Genomic DNA, 12954 nt, shown 5'->3' with positions numbered 1-12954 from the left:
AATGATTATCAGTAGTAACAAATGTACTTTAGTTGCAGGATTTAAATACAGAAAAGCAGTACAGAGATCTTTCTAACCCACCCCAAACCTGCCTCTCAGTTTTTTGGCCAGTTAAAAAAAAAAAAAAAAAAAAAGTCCCTCAGGCAGTGTCCAAATGGACATTCCACAACAAAGATGCCTTTAGGGACCAATGTCCCAAATCCAGCACATTGTAAATGGAATATTTTAGGAGCTAGATTATTCCTGCACATAAATTCTGGCTCATGGAGCAGTCCACTCGCAGTGTGCTTTTCCGTCGTTAATCACATCTTTGTTATGTGATATCCACGTGAGTACTTCTCAGTAGAAGCAGCTTCATGCTCAAATGCTCAAAGAACGCTAGAATAAAGCTCCGATTGTCCTATTCACTGATTCCAAGTCCTGGTTTGTCACCACCTCAGGTCTCCTCTAGTTTTCCAAAGAGTGTAATGTAATCTCACAGGAGAGCTATTCTGATTAATCCAAATTAAAAAAAAAATGCACGAAATGTGTAGCGTTAAATCAACAGGGGCTTGCACCTCTCAAGAGACAGTGAACCTCCGGTCTGATTTAAAAATGATTCGGCGCTGCCCGATGTAGAAAACACGCTAGAAAAGAATTTTATGCTGCCCACACTCATTAAAATTTGTAAACGTAAACAAGTAAACATAAACAAAGTAAAATAACGAATGTGAGGAACAGTCATGTGGGGTCTTTAAACGACAAACACGTGTAGATGGCTGAATGCCTGACAACACACTACAGTGATTTTTCTTAAAGTACCTGTAACTTCTCTTTCACAAGAGACGGCAGTGCCCTACATTTGGGATTCATCAGACTTTTGAAGGAGTGATTGTAATTCTCTCAAATCATTGTTTGCGTTTCTTCGTGCTGGTGAGGCAGCTGGAAACAGCGCAACCAGGAGGAAGAAGCTCTGGGTCTCCGGGGGTAAGTTGGGGGCGGGGGGAGGAACACGCTTAAATACCTGTTGGGGCGCAGCCCCCGGCCCGGGGTCGGGGCTGGCGGGCGCGCGGGCGCGGAAGGAGGAGGCCGCGGGGGCCGCCTCCTCGGGCAGCCCCGGCTCCTCCCAGCGGCGCCTGCGGAACCTGCCAGTGAGTCGCCGAACTCCGGAACGGAACGTGACCCGACCCCTCCCCGAGCGGCCGAAGCGAGGCGCGGAGTCGCGCTGCGGACCCGGGCGGCCGCGGGATGGGCGGGCGGGCGCGCGGCCCCGCCCGGCGCCCACCGCCCTGCCCTCGCCTGTCTCCTCCTTTCCCCGGGGCTCCGCTGAGTTCATTCACTGGGATTGGTTTCAAGTGACGCCATCTCTTTATTTTTAAACCAATGACCTCATCCGCGCTTGAAGTTTCCTGACCAGCGACTCTTTCTCTTTCCCCCCAACCCCCCACCCCACCCCCCCGCCTTTCCCCCTCTGTCTGTGTATCACTGTTTGGGGGGCTTTAATCAGTTTTTAAACGATTATTATCACTTCTCCCTCCCCCCCTCCGCTTTCCCCACGCGGCCCCCCACCTTCACCTCCCCAAGTTCTTCACCCCTTTCAACATTGTTTTTTCAAGGCTGACGGGGGGGGGGTGTGGTGGTGGTGGAAGAGAAAGAGTGAAGAAAAGTTGCAAACGTCTTCCCTCTTTCTAAGCTTCCCACCCCCACCCACCCCTCAGAGAAGGAGAAGATAATATAGTGAAAAGAAGAGGAGGAGGAGGAGAGCGCGACGGGACGGACGCGAGCGGGAGCGCAGCCGCCCTCCCGGCTCCGCGGCGGCGCCTCGCACGCCGGGCAGGCGAGGGGGGCCCGAGGGGAGACGCCGTGACAACTTTCATTTCCCCCGGAGGGAGTCGGGAGGTCGGCGGCCCCAAAAGTAAGTGGCCTCCGGCCGGCGGCGCGGACCGTGCGGGCGGGAGGGCGCGGGGCTCTGGGGGCGCCCGCCCGCGCCGGCAGCATGGACGCTCCGCGGCGCGCCCCGACTGTGTGGGCGCCGTGCTCTAAGCCCCGCGGGCTCTGCCTCCCCGGGCGTCCGGGCCACCTTTCCGGGAGGCGGGGTGGGGGCGACCGCGGCCCCGAGCTGCACGAGCGTCTGAGCGGGGGTGTAGGCCTTGTAGGGGGCCGGGCCGGGCGGGAAGGGGGCGGGCGGCCGGGCGCGGGGTCTCGGTCCGTGCGCCCCCCGGCCGCGCCGGGGCGAGCGGGCCCGGCCGCCGGATCCCGCCGCGAGGAGCCGCCGCCGCCGCCGCGGGACGCGGTACCTTCGCGGGCGAAGCTGCTCACTTCCAGGCGCGACTGTTACACAACACGCCTGCCAAGTGGGGCCCCGGCCTGACTGTTCCCATTATCCCAAATTCGCCTTTGGTGTAAGCAGCGAGGCCACCTGGGTGGTGACGGTGCTGCGTTCTCCAACCAAACCGACCAACCAAAAACTCGGTTTTCACGCTGGGGCCCCAGTCACGGTGTTGGGGGCGCGCCCGTGACTTCTTTATTTACACTAGCCGTAAAACGTGAGAAATAAGAAAGCCCAAGGGGGCAACCGAGGGTCTGTTTATCATGTATGGCTTCAGGTAATAAAACACCAGGGAGAAAAATACTTATGCAAAACTGAAGTTTTCAGATAATGGGTTAATTTCCTAGAACAAACCAACAAAAACCCGGTAATTGAGAAAATACGAGTAGATCTGAAAATGAATGGATACTGCAAAATCCTAAAGGAGTTGATTAAATGCCAGCTGCCAAGATCCTAAAGCCCTGGGTGTTTTCAGATTTTTTGGAGAAAGCACACCTCTCACCAGCCTGCGATGAATAAAGTGGAGAGGAAAAACCTGTTGCATAATCCCATTTGCCGTGGGGTTTGGTGTGCCGTCCCCTTGAACCGAGGGGAAGTGAGTTAAGATGCAGGGTTTTTAAAACTCTCTGAAGTTTTTATTTACCCAGTGCTCTGGCTGCCACTTCTGCTTTAAAAGATTATAGGTAAATACTCTGCTCTTACAAGTGAACCAAACCTATCAAACCTGTTTAGAAAATGACCAGGTATGTTTCTTTTCTTTCTTTCCGGTGTGTGTATGTACGTGTGTGAGAAACTTACCGTCCATGAAAGACCTTCTAACTACTATTTGGGGAACGTAGGCTGTCAGAAAAATGCCTCTTTATGCCACCCATTTTGTGGGGCGGATTGAGAGTTCACTTAGGTGACAACTGTTTCCTCAAAGGATGTATACGATTTCAAATTCCATGAAGAAGAGCGCTTTTTAAAGTTAAGGTAAATTTTTAAAGGAAGAAAAGAATTCTTACCAGTTAATTTTTAATTATTTACCTTTCCTTGAGAATCCTGTATATTGGTGGACACACAGCTTGGGAGGCCGTAGTTAATTGAGATTTGTGGAGTTCTGTATTTGGTGATGACAGCAAGCTGGAGAAATAAATTGAAAAACTAGGAATTTGTGGCTTTGGGTAGGTATTTTCATCAGAATGTGATGAGAGACCGTGAAAATTTTTTTGGTTTTTGTTTTTTTTAAAACAAAGTTGTAGAATTCACTGAGTTTGAAGACTGTTGTGGGAGGTTGCTGTTAAAAAAAAAAGGGGGGGGGGGGGGGGCGGTGGTTAACACTGAACATCCTATGTGAAAACTTGAACTAAGTAACACCAGCCCGAAGAGTTGGTTTTTGGGTAAGATAATGTATACTTATCAAAGTTCCACGTGGGGGAAAATTAAAAATGGTTTATTAATTCTGGCAATATGAATAGTGTATGAAGGAAAGTCGGTTCAAGCACTGTAACCCTACATTCACATGTAAAATAATTGAATAGCTATAAAGTAAAAATAGTCATGAAAAATTGAGGATTAGGGGTCTCTGTGGCCAAAAACTTAATGGCAGTAACTGTAAAGGGGGCAGAGGGAAGGTCCTGTTAACCCAGTTCTTTTCCTTTTTCTTACACGTTTTAAAACTATTTGTAGAAGTGATGCTGAGATCAGGTCTGAGATAGGTGCAGAGTTTAGGCTGGGGTCAGAAGGGCCAGGGTTGATGCTGTTTTCTATAAATGCTTGTATCCGGAATTTGATTCCATAGAGGTTTTGGTATATGGGATTATATATTGATGAAACTGATTTACATAGCTGTCCAGTATTAATGTTTTCCTATTTTCAACCTGTCACAATATTCTAAATATAATTTGCTAGAATTACCATGGAGTTTATCCTAGAAACCTGACTTTTCCCAGATTATCAAAAAAAGAAAAAAAAAAAAGTGGAATTTTCTATCCTGTGTTACTGATTAAAAATTTCACTGAACGTATCTTTAAAATGTTTTGCATTCTCAAGGAAACACTACTTTAAATTGAAGAAGTAAATTAATATAGAGTAAGTTGATTTGGATCAGAATCCCAAGAAAAGGGAGGAAATAAATCAGGGGAAACAGAAACCAGATTTTATGATAGACTTCAACAGATTGGAAAAACTAGTTAAAAGGCTTCATAGGAAAAACCACAGTGGATGCTTGATTGACTTTTTAAAAATTGCACCAAAATTTAAAACCAAGACACATATCCACCATCATAAAGGAAAATATTACTAATATTGTCTTAAGCAAAAATGTAATTAAGAAAGTAAGTCTTGCCCAAAGCCACATATGATATATTCTAAAGCCAGATGTCAATTTTTTTTTATTTTCTTGTGTTGTGGATAATCTCATGTTTTTATACATTCCATTAGTCCAGATGATCAAGGGTTGGCTATGTAAAGGGATAAAGTTCATAAAGGTTGGCTGGCTTTAAGAGGAGGCCATTCTCAAACACTGAGAAAGGGAGTTTGAAATTTAATCAAATAAATGACTGGAGGAAACAGAAGTGACTCAAAAAGAAGGATTTAAGGCAGATTACTAAGAACAGGTACAAAGAAATAATAAAAGCTTGCTAGGGGTATGATCGGTAAAGAAGGAGATGAGATACATCTTGGCATGAAAGAAGAAAGGCATAAGGAAAAAACTCTTCAATACCAAGGCAACAAGAAGGAGGTAATGAAACTTCACCTCCTTAATTGGGATGAGATACCTCATTATAGGTATCACCAGAAAGTCATGAGTTTCATTACATAAAAAATTTAATCTTGGGGGAAGGGATGGGTAAAGTAAATTATGAGCATAAGTCCTAATTAAATGAGAATTTAGAACTTGAAATTGCCAAATATAAATTTAAAATGGAGACCCACTGCAATTTCAATTAAGTTATTAGAAAGGGAGAGATAGGTTATAAAAAGTTGAAAGTATTGACTAAATTGATTTCTAGATTAACTACAGATATAAATCAATCAAAACATTTATTAATGATATAATGTTTACATATACTGAGGTGGATACCAAAAGCTGGAGACATGGATCCATGCCCTTAATAAGGGGAGGAGGATTATAAGAATTTGTAAGGGAATTACGTACATATGAAATGATACAGCTATCAGACAGCTGGGAAGTGCCAAATTCTTGGTGTAAGGGAGAAAGAGATTGGGGCATTGGGGGAGGTAATGGGAAGATAATCTTCATAGAGATAATAGAATTTGACCTTGGCCTTAAAGGATGGTTAACATGTGATGGAGGAAAGGAAGTGGGGGAGGTCATTCATCCATCTCTTCATCAAATTTATTTGTAGCCTCTACTATGTGCTAGACGCCGTTCTAGGAACTGGGCATACAGTGGAAAATAAGAAAAGTTTTTGTCCTTATGGGGCCTTACATTCTAGTGGGAGAAGAGTGAGGGACAGTAAATAAGTAAACATTACATGGAAAATCTGATGACAAATTTTGATGTCCAATGAAGATAATAATGGGCAGGGTCAAGGAAATTATAGAGGGCTAGTTATAGTCCCACTTATTCTGTCAATAACCTGTTTTGTGTGTGATACCTGATGAATGTTGATGATACAACTTTTTAGTATTTATTTGCAGTCCAAACCAATTTGTGTAAAAGTCTACACATTATCTTTAACCATTTTTTTTTTTTAAAGAAACCTATGTAACGTTTTTTTAGATTGAAGCATGCAGGCTTTGAGTTTTTAACTCATTAACAATTTACCTACGATTCTTTTGCTACCATTTGCCAAGAACCTCCTGTTTTTGCAGTGATGTTAGTATGATTGTTTACAGCTTACCTAGGGTAATGATGTACATATTGGGCTGTATGCTTAGATTCTCCGTCAGAAGCAATATTCCTGTAGCCATCGTGCTGTAAAGCGAAGCTAAATTCCAAGGACAGGTTGTTTTGACGGTACCTTCTCGAGAACATATGAAAACCAAAGATGTACAGACAGTAGAAGTAAATTGTTCATCTTAATGATCGGATAAGAGAAATAGGGTAAAGGGTGACACCTCTGCAGGTCTTGTCCACATAGTCCAAGATTCCAGTGGCTATTTTGGGCTGCGTTGTATTCTGTGTCCGTAATTACGTCTTCTTCAGTGTTTGTAAGGGAGTTAGGGGTCTTGCTGGAAATACTGTCTTAAGCTTAGGAGCTTTATACTGTTTTTCTACAAATAGTAGAAACTTGGAGTGAAATGTCAGTTCCAAAATGGAGAAGTGTGGACTCATTGTAGTTATCTGACCTTTGGGTTTTCTTTTGTTGTTGAGAAGATGTTCTTTATAGTGTCACTGAAATTTTTTTAGTGACTATTTCATGATTTTGGACACATTTATGAAGTATTTCTCAAGCCTTCCTTAAGAAATTTGTTCCTTCGTTTTCTCCATCATTTCTGTAGTTTTAAACTGAAAAAGTATATATATATATATATATATATATATATTTATGTACATAGCTGAAATTAAGATAAAAGATTTATATTAAGCATATATTATGTGTGCTTCTACAGTACATTCTGACGTACTTGGGATGAGCCTGTGGAAAAGAAAAGTTTTCAGAGGAGGTGGGAAATTCTTTAGCATTCCCTTGATTTCCTTCTAAACTAAATATTTAGAGAAGAATTGTAGCTCTAAATGCCAGGGGTGTGTGGTGTGTATGAGGACAGCAGAACTCAGATTTGTCTTAGTGACTGGGTGAGGAGTGGGGCAGACTGCAGTTTACAGAAAAAAGATGCACTGTAAATTGTGATGGTAAATGGCAAGGTAATTACTACTAAACCGTTTCCATTCTTCCCCTTAAAATTCATGAGGATAGGCATGTGTAGGGAGGTATATGCTACTTACTGTTTGTATTGCAGCTCCTGTCCTAAATAGTGCCTAGTAGAGTCGTCTTTGGATAAATATTTATTGAATAAATTCTCAGAACTGGTATTTTTGATCATTATGCCTCTAGCTTAGAGCATTGTTTTTTGAGCTTTGAGTTGAAACCTGCAGGGGGTTGCCTTATAGCCTTGGGCACCTGACTTGTTTGAGGAGTCTACTCACTCTAGAACCTGGACCCTGACCTCACCTCCAGCTTGCCTGATGCCGGCTGACCTCACCTCACCTTGTCCAAAGCGGTAGGCGTGGGGGTGTGGGGGGTTGTCACCTATCAACTCCTTCTTTTCCTGAGTTGCTAAACTGTGTCCTCTTCTGGTCACTTCTCAGAACACTGAAGTGTTGCCAGTCTGGCCTATCTTATCATGGGTTTCTTTTGTTATTTTTGTTTGTTGTTTGGTTGGGGGAGAGGCATATTCCTCAGGAAGATAGTTCTTGACTTTGTTTTGTAAACTGTACGTGGTATATAAAGCATGGTATTATTTTCTTTTCCTTCCTAGCTTTAGCTAAAAATCTAGGGTTCTTTTGAAAATGAACTGGTAACTGATCTTTTGATATGAACCAACTAAAAACACTGTTCTGTTTGTTTGTTTGTTTTGAGGCAATCAGGAAATTAGAACATGGAGTGTCTATTAGATGATATTTAAGAATTATAACCATAAAGTTTTTATCCATGTTAATAGTATTGTGGTTATGTTTAAAAAGTCTCATCTGTTAGAGGTACATACGGAAGTTTTTATAGGCAAAATGAAATGATGTCTAATAAACGTTTTTTAAAAACTTCAGGACAGGCACAAACACACACAAATGGGAAATAAGTAAAACAATATTGGCAAGTTTTTGATAATTTTTAAGCTAGGTGATGGGTATATTGGGGTTTGTTACTGTTTTCTGTATTTTTATGTATATTTGGAAATGCCCATAATAGCTAAAACATATATTGCCAATTATAACTGTAAAGGAAGTAATTTAATACAGTAAAGTTATGTGGTTGGACATTTGAACTAATTTTTGATTATCTCCATTTTGCATTTTCTATAAGTTCTTTTAGTAATGAATTTTTAGAAGAAGAATTTTGTAGAAATTTGCCTTTTAGAAGTGTTTTAAAACTCTTAACTTTGAGACCTTGTAATGATATACTTGTAGTTTATAAATTGCTTTGACGTATTTTGTCTTTTATCCTCAGAACAAGATACGAGTTATCCATTTTACAGATGAGGAAGCTAAGACCTTAGACTAAGTAATCTATCCAGATCCCCAAACAAGTAAGAAGTGGTGCTAGCCCTGGAGCCGAGATCTTCTGATTCATTTTCAGGTGCTTCTTTTTTTATATACACATTCTTGTAAGTGTTCTTTTTTGTGGTGTTATAAACCAGTGGTTTTCAAACGTTGTGGTGTCAGGACATCTTGTACGCCTTAAAAATTATTGAGGACCCCAAAGATCTTTTGTTCATGTGGACCGTATCAATAGTCAACATATTTTAAATCAAGAAATGTTTAAAATGTTTACTCATTTAAAAATAACAAACTCATTAGGGGCTCCTGGGTGGCTCAGTTGGTTAAGCGTCTGACTTCGGGCCATGATCTCATGGTTCGGTTGTTCGAGCTGCGCATCAGGCTCTCTGCTGACAGCTCAGAGCCTGGAGCCTGCTTTGGAATCTGTGTCTTCCTCTTTCTCTGTCCCTCTGCCACTCATGCTCTGTCTCTCAAAAGTAAGTAAATGTTAACAAAAAATTAAAAATGACAAACTTATTAAAGGTTAATGAAAAAGATCTTCCAAAACAAAAAGTATAGTGAAAAGTATGACGTTTACATTTTTCCACTTGCTTTACTGTGTTGTTTATTTTTTTAATTTTTATTAAAAGATCTTTTTTTTTTTTTAATGTTTATTTATTTTTGAGAGAGACAGAGCATGAGCAGGGGAGGGGCAGAGAGGGAGACACAGAATCTAAAACAGGCTCCAGGCTCTGAGCTGCCAGCATAGAGCTGGACACGGGGCCTGAACTCACGAACCCATGAGACCATGACCTAAGCCAAAGTCGATGCCCAACCAGTTGAGCCACCCAGGTGCCCCTACTGTGTTGTTTAATAGACAGTTGGATTTCCATAACTGCTTTTAGATCCAATCTGTTGCAGTACAGTGTTCGGTTTGAATTATGTGAGGAAAACCCTCAATATACAGATATATAGTTGAAAAAAGGGTGGGCTGTTTTAATATCTTTTCATGTAATTGTGGATATCCTTTGTCACATCAAAACTCAACAAGTTGTACATTCTGTCTTTTATTCATTCTCTCCCTCTTCTCTCTCCTTTTTTCTCCTTCTCTTCCTCTTTTTCTTTCTTTCTCTCTCTCTCTCCTCTAGTTCTCTCTCTCTCTCTTTCTCTCTCTCTTGCTTCTTGGGGGCAGAGAGAGAGAGAATCCCAAGCAGGCTCCACAGTCAGCTTGGAGCCCAATGTGGGGCTCGAACTCAAGAACCGTGATATCATGACCTGAGCTGAAATCAAGAGTCAGACGCTTAACCAACTGAGCCACCCAGGTGTCCCAACAAGTGGTAGATTCTTAAGTTAGTTGCAATATTGAATATGAAACCATATCAGTGAATTTTTTATACTCTGTAACATTAAAATTTTGTTGGTCTGTCCTTGAACTTTGGATGGATCTTTGACTTGTATGTGATTTTGAAACATCATGTGTTGGTGATTTGAAAAATAATGGTTTACTGAGTTATGCAGATCTTTCAGATGTTGACATATTTGATTACACAGTATTTAACAAATCACATTCTTTTTTTTTTTTTTTAATGTTTTTATTTATTTTTGACACAGAGACAGAGCATGATCGGGGAGGGGCAGAGAGAGGGGGAGACACAGAATCTGAAGCGGGCTCCAGGCTCTGAGCTGTCAGCACAGAGCCCGACACGGGGCTCGAACGCATGGAGTGTGAGATCATGACCTGAGCTGAAGTTGGATGCTCAACCGACTGAGACACCCAGGCGCCCCTAAATCACATTCTTTTATATGTCCATTATTCTCATCAAAAAAGTCTTTCAGTATTAGGTAGTGGTCAAGATTTTGCTGTCAAGTTCAGGTTTTCAAAAATTCTTATTTTATCTTGAAAGCTCAAATTTTATCATTGTCAACAGATATTGTCAGTTTTTTCCTTGAAGTGTCAGGCTCACTTTATTCATGTTAGAGAAAATATCTGCCACATACCTCAGTCTGATTAGCCATTGTCTGCCACTCATTCTTTTAAGCAAAAATGGTATTCTATGAAAAAATCATGGTTTAGCTCCCAACTCAAACAATTGGATAAATGCTTTTCCTTAAGGCAGCTGTTGTAGTAGGTATGCAGCAGAAGTGTTTCTTGTATACTTACCATTTCGTCACACAATATTAAAAAGACCAAGTTCTCAGGAGTCAGATGCAACAAAAATAATAACTCTGACTGTTTTGGCAAGGACATTGTGAAGTGAAACCGACTTTTTAAAAAAATGATTGATGTAGTGAAGGATATAATTATTGCTAGTATAGTTCTGTACTTCTGCCTTGATTTATGCTAAAGCACCAGCAGTTTTGCCCACCTTTGCTTTTGTACCATTAGAGCAGATATCAACATGGTTTTTTCAAGATAAATCATGAGACTCAAAACATTATTTAATACTTGGAGTAATTCAACAGCATTTATGTTCGTTGCCAACCATTCACATGAAAGAAGACCTTCTTCGATGATTAGTTGGCATGGATACTAGAAAGTGAAAACAAAACAGTAAGTCCACCCACATCTACGGATCTGTCCACTTATAAAGCATAAGTACCGTCCTTAAGGCAAGATATTAACTTGTAATTCATGTTTGCAACAAAATCTTTAATTTGATGAGATACTGCATCATTTTTTTAAGTGGCACTGCTGTGATTTCTTTTACTAATTTTTCATCCAACATTCAGCAGTGTTAACCATACCAACCAGTGCAATATGGTTATTTACTTTGTATAATGCTTCGGTGGTCTTTTTATTTCTTAAAACATTTTTTTATGTTTATTTTTGAGAGACATAGATCATGAGCAGGTGAAGGACAGAGAGAGAGGGAGACGCAGAATCTGAAGCAGTCTCCAGACTCTGAGCTGTCAGCACAGAGCCCAACTGTGGGCTCGAACCCACGAACTGTGAGATCGTGACCTGAGCCAAAGTCAGATGCTTAACTGACTGAGCCACCCAGGCGGCCCAGTTTTTTTATTTCTAACATGAAAAATCTTTTGGTTTTAAAGAGCTCATCGTGTCAATGACTAAAACATTTAATTTCTTTAAACACGAGATGAATTCATTGGGTGATAATGAAGTTGTGGAGATGATAGCAGATATTAGCAGAAATTGCTATTGCTGAGAGCATAGAAGTACTAAGAACACACTCAGTTAATTTCTGAAAACGTACATATTTATGCCTTAAACTTTCTACCTTAGAAAATTAAAAAAACATAAGAATCTGTTAGTTGGCAGCATGATACATTATCATCACATACCACATATCCTCTGGATTCACTGTTGTACACTCATGAGAGAATGAGAGCAAAAAAGGCAGATTACATCTTTGTATTACTAAAAATAATTTTGCCATTGTGGATCCCCCAGAAGGGTCCCAAGGGCCTCCCACCCAAGAGTCTCTGGATCACCCTTTTAAAATGCTGATATAGGGGCGCCTGGGTGACTCGGTTAAGTGTCCAACTCTTGATTTTGGTTCATGATCTCATGGTTCATGAGATTGAGCCCCACGTGGGACTCTCTGCTGACAGCATGGAGTCTGTTTGGGATTCTCTCCGTCTGTGCCCCTCCCCTACTCATATTTGATGTCTCTTAAAAATTAATTAATTAATTTAAAAAATGCTGATATAAACTAGCACCATGTCCTATCATATTTTTAGAGGAGTCTAACATAGACATCTATAGCAATTAAGTAATGTTTCCGTATTGACTGATTAATTTGTCAGGAAGAAGGGAGTATGCTATTGTGTGGGATGAGCCATGTGACCCAGAGACCATAATGGGTGGAAGGTCATAGAACATCAGAAAGTGGTTGGTAAAGGGTAGACGGAAGGGAGGAGTCGGTAAAAGCATTCTGCAACTTAACAAAAAATGAGCATTTGTTCTCCTGTTTTTCTTTTTGTAAACTAGAAAAGCTATTAGCCCATATATACTTACATCTATAGATATACGTTCATATACTCATTTATGTCTGGGCTCGAACTCAGGAGTACTTGGTCATTTTTTGGGGTGGGGGGAGCAGAGAAGAGACAGTATCATAATTAAGAGGATGGGTGCTCATCACAGTCATTTGTTCTTCCAACTAGGGAGGCTGTTGACCTTTCCTTCCTGAGGAAGCTGAGGGATGACAGAAGACAAATGAGGTTAGAAAGAAATTCTGAAAGAAGAGTGAGTGGCATAGCCATTGCCGATCATGGGAATAGCTGTAGGCAGAACTGGGCTGTGGACGGAAGTGGAGAGATAAGCACTGGAGAGCAGAGAAGACTGGGGGTGAACTGGGTTCTCCCGTGTTCCGGACACTGGAAGAAGTACAGAGATGGGTGCAACAGGAGTCTTGGAGCTGAACATATATTTGAGAGAGTTCTATCAAAATACAGTTAAAATAACTATTTTAAATAATTGCACTGGATAGTCTGAAATTTTTTATGTCTTACCAACATTTAGATTTAATTATTATAACCC

At 41.3% G+C, this 12954-nt stretch overlaps 1 protein-coding gene across 9 annotated transcripts in view; it reads left to right on the top strand.

Moving 5' to 3' along the window:
* The first annotated feature begins 1233 nt into the window (after positions 1 to 1233).
* The window catches only part of DUSP16 (dual specificity phosphatase 16), a 90133-nt gene continuing 78412 nt past the window's right edge, over positions 1234 to 12954 (top strand). For 2 of the 9 annotated variants that reach the window (XM_030321753.2, XM_030321750.2), the window contains exons 1-3: positions 1234 to 1894; positions 8422 to 8550; positions 12579 to 12635. The gene's annotated coding sequence lies outside the window, so the exon portion shown is untranslated. Of the gene's footprint in view, positions 1899 to 2308; positions 3281 to 3313; positions 3472 to 8421; positions 8551 to 12578; positions 12636 to 12954 lie in introns of those variants that run through there. The other 7 variants (XM_030321749.2, XM_030321744.2, XM_030321745.1 and 4 more) reach the window with 6 other exon arrangements.

The sequence above is a fragment of the Lynx canadensis genome, chromosome B4, assembly GCF_007474595.2.
Source record: "Lynx canadensis isolate LIC74 chromosome B4, mLynCan4.pri.v2, whole genome shotgun sequence".
NCBI lineage: Eukaryota > Metazoa > Chordata > Mammalia > Carnivora > Felidae > Lynx > Lynx canadensis.
Note: the sequence above shows the minus strand (reverse complement) of the source record. Positions and strands in the feature narration are given on the sequence as shown.